Here is a 13,105-nt window from a genome sequence, read left to right on the forward strand (position 1 = left end):
ATTTTTAGTAGAGACGGGGTTTCACCATGTTAGCCAGGATGGTCTTGATCTCCTGACCTTGTGATCCACCCGCCTGAGCCTCCCGAAACGCTGGGATTACAGGCGTGAGCCACCACACCCGGCCAGTTCTTAACTATTAAGAAAAAGACAAGGCCAGGCCTGGTGGACTCATGCCTGTAATCCCAGCACTTTGGGAAGCCAAGGTGGGCAGGTGGCTTGAGCCCAGGAGTTAGACACCAGACTGAGCAACATGGCGAGACTCTGTCTCGGCAAAAAAAAAAAAAAAAAAATTAGCCAGATGTGGTGGTGTGTGCCTATAAGCCCAGCTACTCAGGAGGCTGAGGCAAGAGGATTGAGCCTGGGAGGTCAAGGCTGCAGTGAGTTATGATCACACCACTGCACTCCAGTCTGGGCTACAGAGTGAGACTATGCCTTAAACAAATAAATAAAAAGACAAAAAGACAAAACAACAGAAACAAGATAATAACCATGAAGATGCTCAAACTTCACAGATACAGATTTAACTGACCATGACAGGGCCCTAATTTTGAAAACATTTCCAAGATGTTTCTAATGGGTAGTCGGTTGAGAACCACTGGGTTGAAACACCATCAGAGGCAAATAAAATAATAGAATTTCCCTTTCTGTAAGTCCTTAAAAAGGGCTCTACTCTTCTATCAGTACTGTTTATCAGAGAACATTAAGACTTCTACACTCTGTTTACCATCCCTTGTTTCCCAAACTCCATTTCATGCTCTAAACCGGCATAATCTGTCTTCTGCCTCTACACAGTACAAAATGTTACAAATGAATGGCTCATTGCTGAATTCAATGGCACACTTGAAACTCCCTCCTACTCTAGAGCATAAAGCACTGGGAATCTCTGATTCTTCAACTGCTCCCTTGCCATGTCCTATCCCTGGCTTCTGAGGAAGCTTTATTGAATTCCCTCCCCATCTCAAATACTTCTCTGTTCCTCAAATCAGAAGTTCTTAACTGAAACCCATGCCAGACCCTGAAAAGCTCAACAACAGGTTCCAGAGGTTAGGAACCCCCTGAAATTGCATACACACTAATCTGTATGTGTACCTGAGCAGGCCATTGTTTTTTTCATATTACCAGTGGGTTTAAGATTGCTAAAGGTTATAAACCACTGCCTGAAATCCTTTTCCTCTTTAAACTTTCCAGGCCTCAGTTGCTATTATGAGCTTATGGATGGCTCCTACATCAATCCTGACCTATCAGATATCTGAATCCATATTCCCAATCATCTATTAGGCATATCTATTAAAATCAACACATCCAAACAAAACTCATTAAGCACCTCAAAAAATCTTGATCTCCTTGTAATTTTGTGAATGGAGTGAGTCACAATTAACACTCGCTCACCTGAACCAGAAATTTCAGAATCATCCTTCATCTCTCATCCTTCTCTGCTCAGTTAACTTTTAATCTAGCTTCTTTTCTGCATCCAAAGCAACAATGTTTTACTTTAGGCCAGCTCACATGTCATTATGGCTACAGGCTTTTAATGGAACTCTCTGCTTGCATTCTCCATGCTCTAATCCATCTACCAAATAGCTACCAGGATTATCTTCCTAATTGTCTCCCTATCAAACATCTCTTGGCTCTCTTAGAATGAAAAACAGAATCTCATCTGCTTGCCTTGGAATGCAGTGGACTTCCCACCCCCGATCTTCCTTATATAACCTAACCCTTCCACTTCCAACACACCTTAACATTCTCAGCTTTACAACATTCCTCTTCCAGTAACAGACCGTTTCCTGGTTTTATAGCTGCCTAAATTGTCCTTTAGGCACTCCTTCAACTAGGAAACTTTTACGCATAATTGCATATTTTGTATGCAACTCACGTGAACCAAGCTCTGCGGGTAGACAATGGGAATATAGCTCAGAACAAAATGGTGAGGCAAGGAACTCTCATGGCAGTTGTATTTCAGTGGAAGAAAAAGACAACAAATAGGTTGACAAAATAATCAAGAGAATGTGATCTGTGTTATAAAGGAAACGAGATAACGAAAGAGAAACTTCAGGAGGAATGATCCAGGTAAGGTCTTTCAACTTTCTAAGAGATAAGAAATAATTCTTGGCTGAGTGCAGTGGCTCACACCTGTAACCCCAGCACTTTGGGAGGCCAAGGCGCACGCATCACGAGGTCAGGAATTCAAGACCAGCCCGACCAACATGGTGAAACCCATCTCTACTAAACACAAAAATTAGCCGGGCATGGTGGTGTGCGCCTGCAATCCCAGCTACCCTCCTGGGGCTTCAACTCGGCAGGCGGAGGTTGCAGTGAGCCGAGATTGTGCCACTGCACTCCAGCCTGGAGACAGAGTGCGACTCCATCTCAAAAATAAATAAATAAATAAAGAATCTTAAAACGAGATCTTAAAGGATAAGAAGGATAAGAAGTAGCCAGCCATATGAAACACTGGGAGAAGAGCAACCCTGCAGAGGGCACAGTAAATGAATGGTACTGTTGGTGTTATAAGTGTTTACTGAACTTGCAGACACCAAGTTCCTTGAAGATAACCGTTTAATTTAAATATGTGTCTTTAGAACTTGGCTCAGTTGCTGGCATTTGGTCCTAAACTCAATAAAAACTTGACGAATTACATGAATACCTTAAGAACAACTGAGAAAATGGTTTGTGGCGTCGGGGGCAGGTAAGTGTAAAGAGTAGATATCTTTCACTACAGCAATAAGAATCTGAGTAGCCTCAACCAACTCAAGTTCTCCAACAGTATCCTATTCTTACCTTATTTCACTTTCTGGTCTGTTATACTTAGTGCTTCTACACTTAACAAGTTACTAATCATTTTAGGCCAGACCCCCAAATCCTGAAGAGCAACTGTGTTCCAGGAGCTTTTACAAATACAAAATAGATTTCAGATGTAAGAAAAGAATTATTTTAATTGAAACACACCTACTGACCTTCAGCATTTTTTTATATTCCATTTTCTCATCCTCTGAAAGTTACTATCGCCTTTACTTCATCCCCAAGGATTCTAACTCACCCATGTTCTATAGCCTATAGGTAATTCCACTACAGCTGGTCATCAGAGAATGCCACTTTCAAGATATCAACCATTCAGTTAAACAAGGTGTGATGACAAAGCCATTTTTCCTCTATTCCCAAAGAGAAAGCAAAAGTATATAACCAAGACAAACAAATTCGGAATATGGCTTCAGGCATTTGAAACTCTTCTAATTTTAAGAGGCCAAAACCAAGGGCCTAGAAAGAATAAATCAAGAGGCACATATTCTAAATGTACAGACAAATTAAATAATTATCCAAGTTGTTTTGTACTGCACACTGAAGTGGAAGTTTCAAGATTACTGGTCACAGCCAAGGAGTAGTGTTGAATTTCTTAAAATTAAAAAAAGAAAAAAAGCTGTCAGCCAAAGGCTTTCTCTGCTATCCTGGGACCTACAGATTCCATTAGCAATATAGCTTTTAATCTGTCGAGCCACTCAGCATCCCTTACTGAAGGCCTCCCCCCACCACCTCCCTACAAAAGAAGAGTAAAGAATAGAGTACCTTTAAGATTAGCACGCTAATTTCTGCTGAGGAAGGTCTAATGAATTAGTCATTGTGCCTTCAATATGGTTGTTTGTGATCCCTGCAACCACCCTAATCTGTAACTAGCAAAGATCCTGGAATGTGGTCAACCCACAAGCAATTAAAGTATGCTCATTACAACTTTCCTAGGTTGTACATGCACACAAGTCACTGGAAATGCCCAAGGAACACACTGCAGCCATAAGTAGGTGAGAGGAAAAACACTTGTGGCTCACCAGAAGTATCTGACAAATTAAAAAGGATGGGGTGGTTCTTGTTCCACAAAAGCTTCAAGTTTGTTAACTGAGTTTCAAACAGTAACAGGCTCTATAAATGCTGTCCACAGTCATAAATCAAATCTCCATCTTCATATTTGCACTTTTGGGTTACACATTGACTTTAGTATGTTCATATCTGAAAAACAGCAACATCTGTCCCTGAAAAAGAGTGTGACAGAAAGAACACCAGGTGGTCGGGTGCAGAGGCTCACGCCTGTAATTCCAACATTGCGAGGCTGAGGTGGAGGGACCACCTGAGGTCAAAAGTTCAAGACCAGCCTGGTCAATGTGCTAAAACCCCATCTCTACAAAAAATACAAAAAAAAAAATGGCCAGGTGTGGTGCTGTGTGCCTGTAATCCCAATTACTCAGGAGGCTGAGGCAGGAGAATCGCTTGAACCCAGAAGATGGAGGTTGCAGTGAGCCGAGATCGCGCTACTACACTCCAGCCTGGGCAACAGAGCAAGACTCCATCTCCGAAACAGACAAAACAACAACAAAAACAAAAACAAAAGAAAGAAAGAACATTAGAGAAATATTAACAATATGTTAGACAGAATTTTGTCTCAAAACAGGCAAGTTTTATTGTGGACTACAGTACTGATAACCTTGGCAACTTGTTTTCCTAAAAATTTCCTAACACAGGCCAGACATGGTGGCTTGTGCCCATTGCGCATAATCCCAGTACTCTGGGAGGCCCAAGACGGGCAGACCACTGAGGCCAGAAGTTCGAGGCCAGCCTGGTCAACGTGGGGAAACCCCACCTCTGCTAAAAATATAAAAATTAGCAAGGCGTGGTGGTGCATGCCTGTAATCCCAGCTACTTGGGTGGCTGAGGCACAAGAATCACTTGGATCTGGGAAGTGGAAGTTGCAATGAGCTGAGACGCCACCACTGCACTCCAGTCTGGGTGACAGAGTGAGAGTCTGTCTCAAACGAAAAAAAATTTCCCAGCACAGTCCTCAGGGTATCTAAAACTAAAGGAAATATATATCTCTGTCTATTTGGTGCAACAGTCACGATCCTTTCCTCTCTTAAACAGGAAAACAAAAGTCACACCTCTAAATACAAGCATATTTGCCAACCTCCTTAGTGTGTGGAAGCTTATAAAAACCAGCTGAAACAAATAAAACCAGCACAACATGGAAGAAGGAATTATAACACTTTACCCTGCACATTTAAAGCAAAATATGCTTTTAATAATATATTTTATATAAACCTCTATAGTATATATTTTATAAAAATAGATTTCAACTAAAAATCAAGACCCGGATATTAGCCAGAATAGGAAAGAACAGTCTGCAATTCACTTTGTTTAGGCAGAAACATTTATTTTTAGTCAGCAGTTTCCAATGTCCACACAACTAAACTAAAACATTTGGTCTTCACTTTTTAAAGTTAGCTATTTCAGCAGCAGCCTAAACAAAACTCTAATTATCAAATTATTTTCCTGATTAGGTAGCTTCAGTATTTGTTTTTAGCCTTACCATAAACAAACAATTTTGCAATCCTACGAAGTCATTCTTGAGCCACTTGAATTATTGCAGCAGAGCAGCAATTTTAGCTACCACTAAAATTACAAAAAAAGCTACTATTAGAACATTTATAGTGGCACAGAAAGCTCACAATACATGGCTTTACACTGATACTAACAAGTTTCAAATTTACCATCAACTAAGATTATACAAGTAAAAAATGGTGCCTTCTAAAGAAAGCCTAATTCTGTTAAATGAAACCATTGGGGTCTATTCCTTTTATTCAGAAGTATCATACAGCTAAACAAGTCAAGTCCACAGGGAAACAGTATTTCAATAGCTGCAACACGGTGCCAGCCCAGGCTTTGTTGGCCTTCCTTTTCCAAGAAACAGAGATGTCTCTCTTTACTTAGTCCATCTGCCATCGGTGATAACCAGATGCCTGTGTGACAATTCAAAACTTAAGAAAAGTACTTCCCCCTCCTAAATCCTAATAGCAGAGATGAGTCCAATAGTTAGTGATCAGAAATAAAAAGAATTTCAATGCTCTAGTAGAAAGCCTCTCAACCAAAGAAACAAAGCATCCAAGTGGTCCAACAGTTCACCTTTAATATACTATCCAGTGCCACTACTACTAGCACCTGCTAACACTTTTTTAAGCTTTTAACTAAAGTTCTAAGTGCTTTACGCTTAATTCTCACAGCAACCCTGTAAGGTAGTAGTAGTACTAACCCCCTAGTACAGAAGAGGAAACTGGGCCTCAGGGCAGTGAGAAAGCTCTTTAATATTTAAGGCCATGCCATTAATTAAAAGCACAGCCATGATGCTGAACACAGGCAGCCTGCACCCAGAGTCTGTACTCTTTAAGTGTTGTACCAACCCCAATCTCAAGGAAAAGTAAGTGATTCTCATCAAAACTCATCTCACAATGAAAATACTTGCAATTTATCAGGAGCGGGAATGGGAACCATTTTATTAATAGTAACAAATTTTTTTACTGCTTTTAAGACTTAGGTGCTATCTAGTGAGTTAAAAAACAAAAACATACCGTGGGCCAATGTCTACACACAGATGTCTATCTTGTGCTAAGCGCAATTCAATGCTGAAGTCATCCACGTATGTCCTAAGAAAACTCTGTCCTTAAAACCAGTTCAAAAATCTGGTTTTCAGTATTTTTTTATTAATGGATGGTAAAAGTAACCAACAGCCAATCTTCTGTGCTGTACTTTTTGGTGAAATTTTAAACAGTTTCATTATTCACTCCCACATAAAGGCACATCTGAACTGCCCCAGAAATCACCCTATTGAGGTTTTCTTTTTTTTTTTTTTTTAACATTTAATGGGATCCATAGCAGAATGCTTCAACCCACAAAACCGGCCATTTAAACCAAATTCTCAACTTTATCCCCCTTTAGTCACAGATGAGTAGAATTTCTGACGTGACCTGATTCCTTTCCACTAAAGACATACTTCCGGAATCTTGCTTTTTCGCAACTATACAAACACACAAACTCCATCTGTCTTCTAAAGAAAAAGACTGACTGGTTAATAATACAAAAATCAAATCTGTCTACGTAGCCTGGAAAAACCTTAGATATGTATACTGTCTCTCATCCTTTTGAAATTTCCCAAAGTGGTAGCCACGTGACAAGAGCAAATATCGTGTCTACTCAAGTGAAGGTAGTCCATCATTATCTTTATTGTTTGAATTGGTTAGAAGAAGGCTCTAATCATACTTGAGAAAGTGTCATTGCTTATAATTTGCATGTCCACAGCCAGAATACAAAGTTGAAATTTTAGGCATCAAGAATTAGATTTCAAAAAGGTTCCCTTCATCCACTAGCTAAGCTCTTGAAGTGAAATAAACAAACATGTATCTCCTTCTGTTAACAAGATAATCTTCAAAATACACACACAGGGCAGGAACATACAATATGATGGCAACTCATACTCCTGATCCTCAAGAAACTTCTAATTTAGCAGGTATGATGAAGTCCATTCACCAATAACGACAGTACCAGGCAGTATGTAATAAAGAATTTAAAATTCATATCTGTGCGTGTCACGTTTTGTTACACACATAGGACATTTCTGTGCTATCTACAAGTGCACAAAAAGCACCTGAAGGGAAATATCTCTTTCATCCAGCTTTGCACACCTGACACGACACCAGGCATACAAAAGGTGCAACAAAATGGATGTAAGTTTCAGGGAATTGTTATTAGTTCGAATGTCACAATACAGCTAAAATTTGAAAACACCAGAGATTTTAACTCAGAGACAATGTGGAAACATTCTACTACAAATTCTTCTAAAAATCAGCTGCAACGTCTGTATTTTATAGCAATAATTTCAAAACATGGTCTATGATGAAACACAAGGAAATCAATCACCTAGGTTATTACTGGTCCCCTTCATCTAAAACCAGTCCTCATGTTCACTCAACTAGATTATACAATATTTTCTGATTTTTAAATAACGTGCCACGTCCACGAGAAGAACTCTCTCCAAAAACATTCAGCTATACGTTTCCTAAGTATTTGTTCTACTTCATAGCAAATTCTGCATTCTATATGTGTTCATCCACAAAAATGTTGATGTGACAATTTTCTATGTTAAGAATAACTTGGGGAAATCAGTATAAGTAGTTCCCTCAAATTTGGCAGAATATAATTTCAGTCAAGATTGATTTTAAGAATAATTTTTTTAGAATAAGAATCATGAAAATCTAAGGTTCAATTTAAAACACACAACAGGCTCTGCAATACTTTTTTTAAAAGTGACCGTCAACAATTACTGTATTACCATTTGGACTTCTAATGTCTTTCATTCTGCTAAGTTCAAAAATTTAATATAAGCTCTTGAGTTTCAGCACAGGCTCTTAACCTGTTGTATTCACAACCAACAGTTAATTCAAAATGAATACAGAAAATCCAACATGACAACTTCAATTTTCCAAATAAAGAGGAGGGGTACAGAAGGAAAATGCAACAGATAAAATCCCATTAATGAAACGCATATGCAGGCGAAAGACACGTTGAAAATGCCGTAAGAAACAGAAATGATACAGCATAAAAAATCATTTTTGATTGGGACATGATTAAGAAAAGAGAGTAACTAAACCACCACCAAAGTTGGGAGTATTGGGGCGTAGGAGGGCAGGGAAAGCAGACACTGGATTGCTCATAAAGGTGGAAGCTAGGGCTTGACCCTCACTCAAACAATGAAGAGACAGACAACGGCAAACAAGGTCTAGGTCAAGTGAGTCTGATGGCAGCCCTAAGGTTGAGGGACACTTTGTCAAGTCTCATATGCACAAAGATAATCCCAGGACTCAACATCCACAGCCTCAAATATGGTTATCCCAGCATATCTTTCATAGAACTGCTACAAAGATTAAGCAACAGTCTTTGATTCATTAATCTATCTTTTTCTTCTTAGAGTCTTAAAATGCAACTTAAGTTTCCCAGTGTTCACACTTTCCATCCTGTCCAATTCTTTACACATGAATGAAATTCCTTTAACAGACACTGGATCTCAATTCCATATTAAAAGCTTAAGATGAAAACGCCTGAGTTAAAACTATATTCTGGCTAGCCCTCATTCAGGAATAAGCCAACCCAATCAAGGGCACACAGTAGTAGGTCACTAGTTTCTGATACTGATTTTGAGGGCAGAGGGTATGTAAAGAGGAGGCTGGGGAAAGGATGACACCTTTTTGCTTAAGAGAAGTCAGGTTTAACAAAAGGGGTGGGGGACAACCAGAAGCTGTGGTTGACCTAATTGCTCCTATGATTTATCAGTTTTATTTCCATATTTAATCTTCAACTTTACATAAAGAACTTTATATGTATATGTGGCCTTTTCATTGTGCTACAGGAAAACCTCATTTACTCACCTAAAATGATTTTGAAAAGTATAAAACCATTAAGCAGCTTGTGATGTAAGACTAAAGAGATAACATAAACTGGTATTTCACTGGGCATACCAAACTGTGAATAAGCCTTTCAGCCAGATAGTGTTAACAGTCACTTCTCAATTGGAATGAACTGCCATTTTCTCAAAGAGACTGCGAAATTATGCCAGGATGGCTGAATCTTCTCATATGTCTCCTTTTAAATTTTCCCAGAGAATCCACATTGCTTAAACACACACACACACACACACACCACCAAGCTTACTCCCTTTTCTTGAGTCACAGTTTTAAGGCACTGTTCTAAACCCTAGATACGGAAGCTCATGCACTTACTGCCAGTGTCGCTTTGGAACTGCAGGTGACAGATGCAGTCAGAGAGCTCACAGATGTGGACTGACTGCAGTTTGAGTCTTATTGCAGTGAGCACATTGACAGAGCCTGCAGATGCACATCTCGGCAGGAGAGATTTTCTTTTTAAGCCCTCATGCCCTATTAGATTTACTTTTAGGGCTTTTATTGGCTATTTTTATCACTTATCCCGACTCTCATCCCTGCTTAGCCCTACCCACAATTCATTTTCTGTTCTTCAGTTCTAGATCCTTCTCCATCAATCCTAATTTTGGTCAAAAATAATAATAAAATAAAGCGGGGCTGCCGGCATTGCCAGAACCAGAAACCGACGAAGCCGCTTTTGGGGAGCTACTAGAGAGGCCGCTGGAAGTTTTCTGAGAAGCAACGGACCCCTAGCATCTTTGCCCGGTCCCTCTTCCCCTGGGTGATGACTCCAGAGACAGATGAGGAATCTCTGTCTTTCCCAGTGGTGGCTTAAACGAAACACAAACCCTCTTTTTTTATCCTACACTAGGTTCGATAACGCTCCCAGGTACGGACGCCCCACCCCCAACCCGTTATCCCTAACAAGATCGCCAAATATCGCCCGGTCCTTTTCAGAACTGAACACTCCCTCGGCCACCGGACCGGCTTCCCCCACCTCAGCGGCTGCCCTCCAGTCGCCCGCCCCCAACACATCCCACCCCAAGTCTGGCCCGGGCTCCGCACATGCCCACCCCGCGCCCAAGACGCCCCGCACCCGGTGCTCAGGCCGCTCAGCCGCCCGCCCTCCCCGCGTCCAGGGTCGCCTAGGGGGTTACCGTGGGAAGAGGGAGCGGTGGCTGAGGACGCGGCGGCAGCGCTGCTGCCGGTTGCGTCGGATGCGAAGGAGAAGCTGGAGGACAAGGATGAGGATGAGACGGGCGCGCTCCCCAGTCTCCATGGAACTCCCGCCCCGGCCCGTTGCTAGGAGCCCCCGAGGCTCGGACTCCGTCTTCCTTGCTTTGTTGTTCCGGGTGCGAGGCGGCCGCCGCTTCCCCGCGACAATAAATAGACGAGACGCTGGGTAGCATAGAGACAGCGCGCGTGGGCTAGAGCGCCGCCGGACAGGGCGCTCCTGGGTGCCTCGCTAGCCACTCATTTCCGGCTCTCACTGCTCCCGTCACTTTCCCCGTCCCCCGCCCCCACCCTTCTTTCCTCCTTCCTGGTCCCCAAATCAGGCCCCTCCTGCCCACCCCGCTGGGCGCGGCGTGGGGTGAGAGGTGGGATGGGGGCGGTGCTAATGGGCATCGGACTAGACTTTTTTGTTTAAGAACCGCTTGAAAGGGTTCTGAAAACACCATGAATCCCTTGTATATTTTTAGTTGATATCTAAACATGTGTAGTAATTTCTGGCATACAACCGAATATTTAGGTGGACTTTTTTGTCAAAACCGTAGAACTTTCTCATTAGCTCATTAAATTTATACAAAAGGTTCTCCCCACACCCCCGTTATATAATTGGTGAAGCTAGTCCTTACCGACCAGACAAGACTTGTCTTCTGCCTGAAAAAAGTCCTTCGCTTTTTCAGTCAAAATGAACCCGTTAATTTATGATGCCGCGATAAATTCCCCTAGTGAGATTCCTCACTAGGCGAACTGGAATCCTGGTCTTAGAGCGACAGGGGATGACAGATGACAGACAGAGGGAAGGAAACGGGGAGAGATGGAGGCACAAGGTGTGGCGAGACGGAGGGATAACGCAGGAGCGTTGCCACTTCTGTCGTCTGTTCCTTCCACATTCCTTACTCTACGTGGGTTTGCGGTCCGGACTGTCCCTCGGGAACCGAGAGGCGGATCCAGGAAGGATGGGAGGTGGGAGAGGGCGGATGCTGGCGAGGACTCAGGCCGCCCGGTGTTAAGAGGACGTCTAGGAACGGAGACCCTCCGCGGCTCTGCGCCCAGGTAGCGCTGCAGGGGCCGGGGGACCCCGGGGGCACACACTGGCCCGTTTGAACCGTCGCGCTGGGGCCCGAGTGCGTCCTCGGGGTCCCTCGGGGGTGGCCTGAGAGGCGCTGTCCGCGGGAGCGAAAATCGCCTAACGGCCCTGAGAGGGCCCCGCCACGCCGCGCGGAAGCCCCTGGCTCTCAGCCCCACGCTTCCCACTCTCAGGCCGGCATCGGCCTCTCCACCAGAGCTCGGCTGCAGTCAGAAGCCTCTGGCGTTAGTTGAGGTCAATGGCAGCCCTGATTTAATTATTAAAAGATCACGCCGAGCCGGGTTCATGGGTACCTGGCCTCTGATTGGTGGGAATCAGATGAAAAAAATGAAAATGCCACTGCCTTTTTAAAAGAGAAGACGTGGGCTGAATTCTTGGGGTTTTGGCAGTAGGCAACCATTTGGGTATTTTATTATTTACAAGACCTCCAAGGATGCCTCTTGATTTTTTGCTTTCCCCTCTGAGTGTTCAGAAACATCTGAGCATTTGAAAGCTCTGTAGAATGATGGAGTTTGTTTTCATTTCTGTACTACTTTATTTTTCAAGGGATAGTAATTATAGTTGGGTCAGGTTTAATGAAGAAAGTGAACAAGAGGCTGGGTTAGAAAGTAATGGCTGTGTGGTGGTGGGGAGAGGACTTTTAGGAGGTAACGTCTCAGCCAATTTCTAAAAGGGATGGGAGTGGGAAGGATGTATATAAAGTGTTCCAGGCAGAGGGAACAAGATACGCTGAGTACTTGCTGTGCTGGGGTATTAGTGTGGCTAGGGCATCAGGAAACAGAGCAACGGAAGAATGATAGCCATTGAAATTGGAGGGAAATCAGGTCTTGAACTTTCAGTGCCTTGTAGACCGTGGAAGGAGTTTGGACTTTCTTCCAAGTGCTAGGGAAAGTGGGGTTTTAGGCTGGAAAGTAACATGATTTACCAAGGAAACGGCAGGGGAAACTGTGTATTCCAGCGGCTACTGCCACTGCTGAAAAGTCAACGTTACAGCAATGGCGACCAGTTCTAAGGTCGTTACGAGGCATTCTCCTTCAAGGGGACCAGCCAAATACCTAGAAGCAGGAATGTCAATTACTTTAGACTCCCTTTTGTCATGGATCAGCCAATAGTTTGCTTCCCTACACTAGTTCCTCATTCTGGAATTGGATTTGGTTTTGCTGCAAGCACTATTCCCTATTAATTATAGACCTATTATACTATTCGGGTGATGGTTAACACTAAAAGCCCAGATTTCGACCACTACGCAATATATCCATGCATCAAAACTGCACTTGTACTTCTAAATTTATACAAAATAATAGACCTATCACATTATCCCGTACACCATTCTTCTAACCAAAGGCCATGGGCTTCACCACTCTTAGAATGTGACCCATTATTCCGGTGCCATCTAGGAGACAATGCATTGTAAAGTTAGAATATGCAGTATATGTTCTTATCCAAAACTATTGATCAGTACAGAAATTGATAACCTAGAAATAGGGAATTGTGATTGCTGACCCTTGTATTAAGGTTTTCTAGAGGGACAGAAGTAATAGGATAT

The 13,105-nt window shown here is 42.6% G+C and overlaps 1 protein-coding gene across 3 annotated transcripts in view; it reads right to left on the reverse strand.

Annotated features, from left to right (window-relative positions):
• The window catches only part of TBPL1 (TBP-like 1), a 36,318-nt gene extending 24,511 nt beyond the window's left edge, over nt 1–11,807 (reverse strand). The window contains exons 1-3 of one of the 3 annotated variants that reach the window (XM_011962130.1): nt 11,102–11,807; nt 10,403–10,643; nt 10,213–10,215 (exon numbers count right to left, since the gene is read on the reverse strand). The gene's annotated coding sequence lies outside the window, so the exon portion shown is untranslated. Of the gene's footprint in view, nt 1–10,212; nt 10,216–10,402; nt 10,669–11,101 lie in introns of those variants that run through there. The other 2 variants (XM_011962129.1, XM_011962128.1) reach the window with 2 other exon arrangements.
• Between the last annotated feature and the right edge of the window lie 1,298 nt (nt 11,808–13,105).

This window comes from Colobus angolensis, unplaced genomic scaffold, assembly GCF_000951035.1.
Source record: "Colobus angolensis palliatus isolate OR3802 unplaced genomic scaffold, Cang.pa_1.0 Scaffold58, whole genome shotgun sequence".
NCBI classification, from domain to species: Eukaryota; Metazoa; Chordata; class Mammalia; order Primates; family Cercopithecidae; genus Colobus; species Colobus angolensis.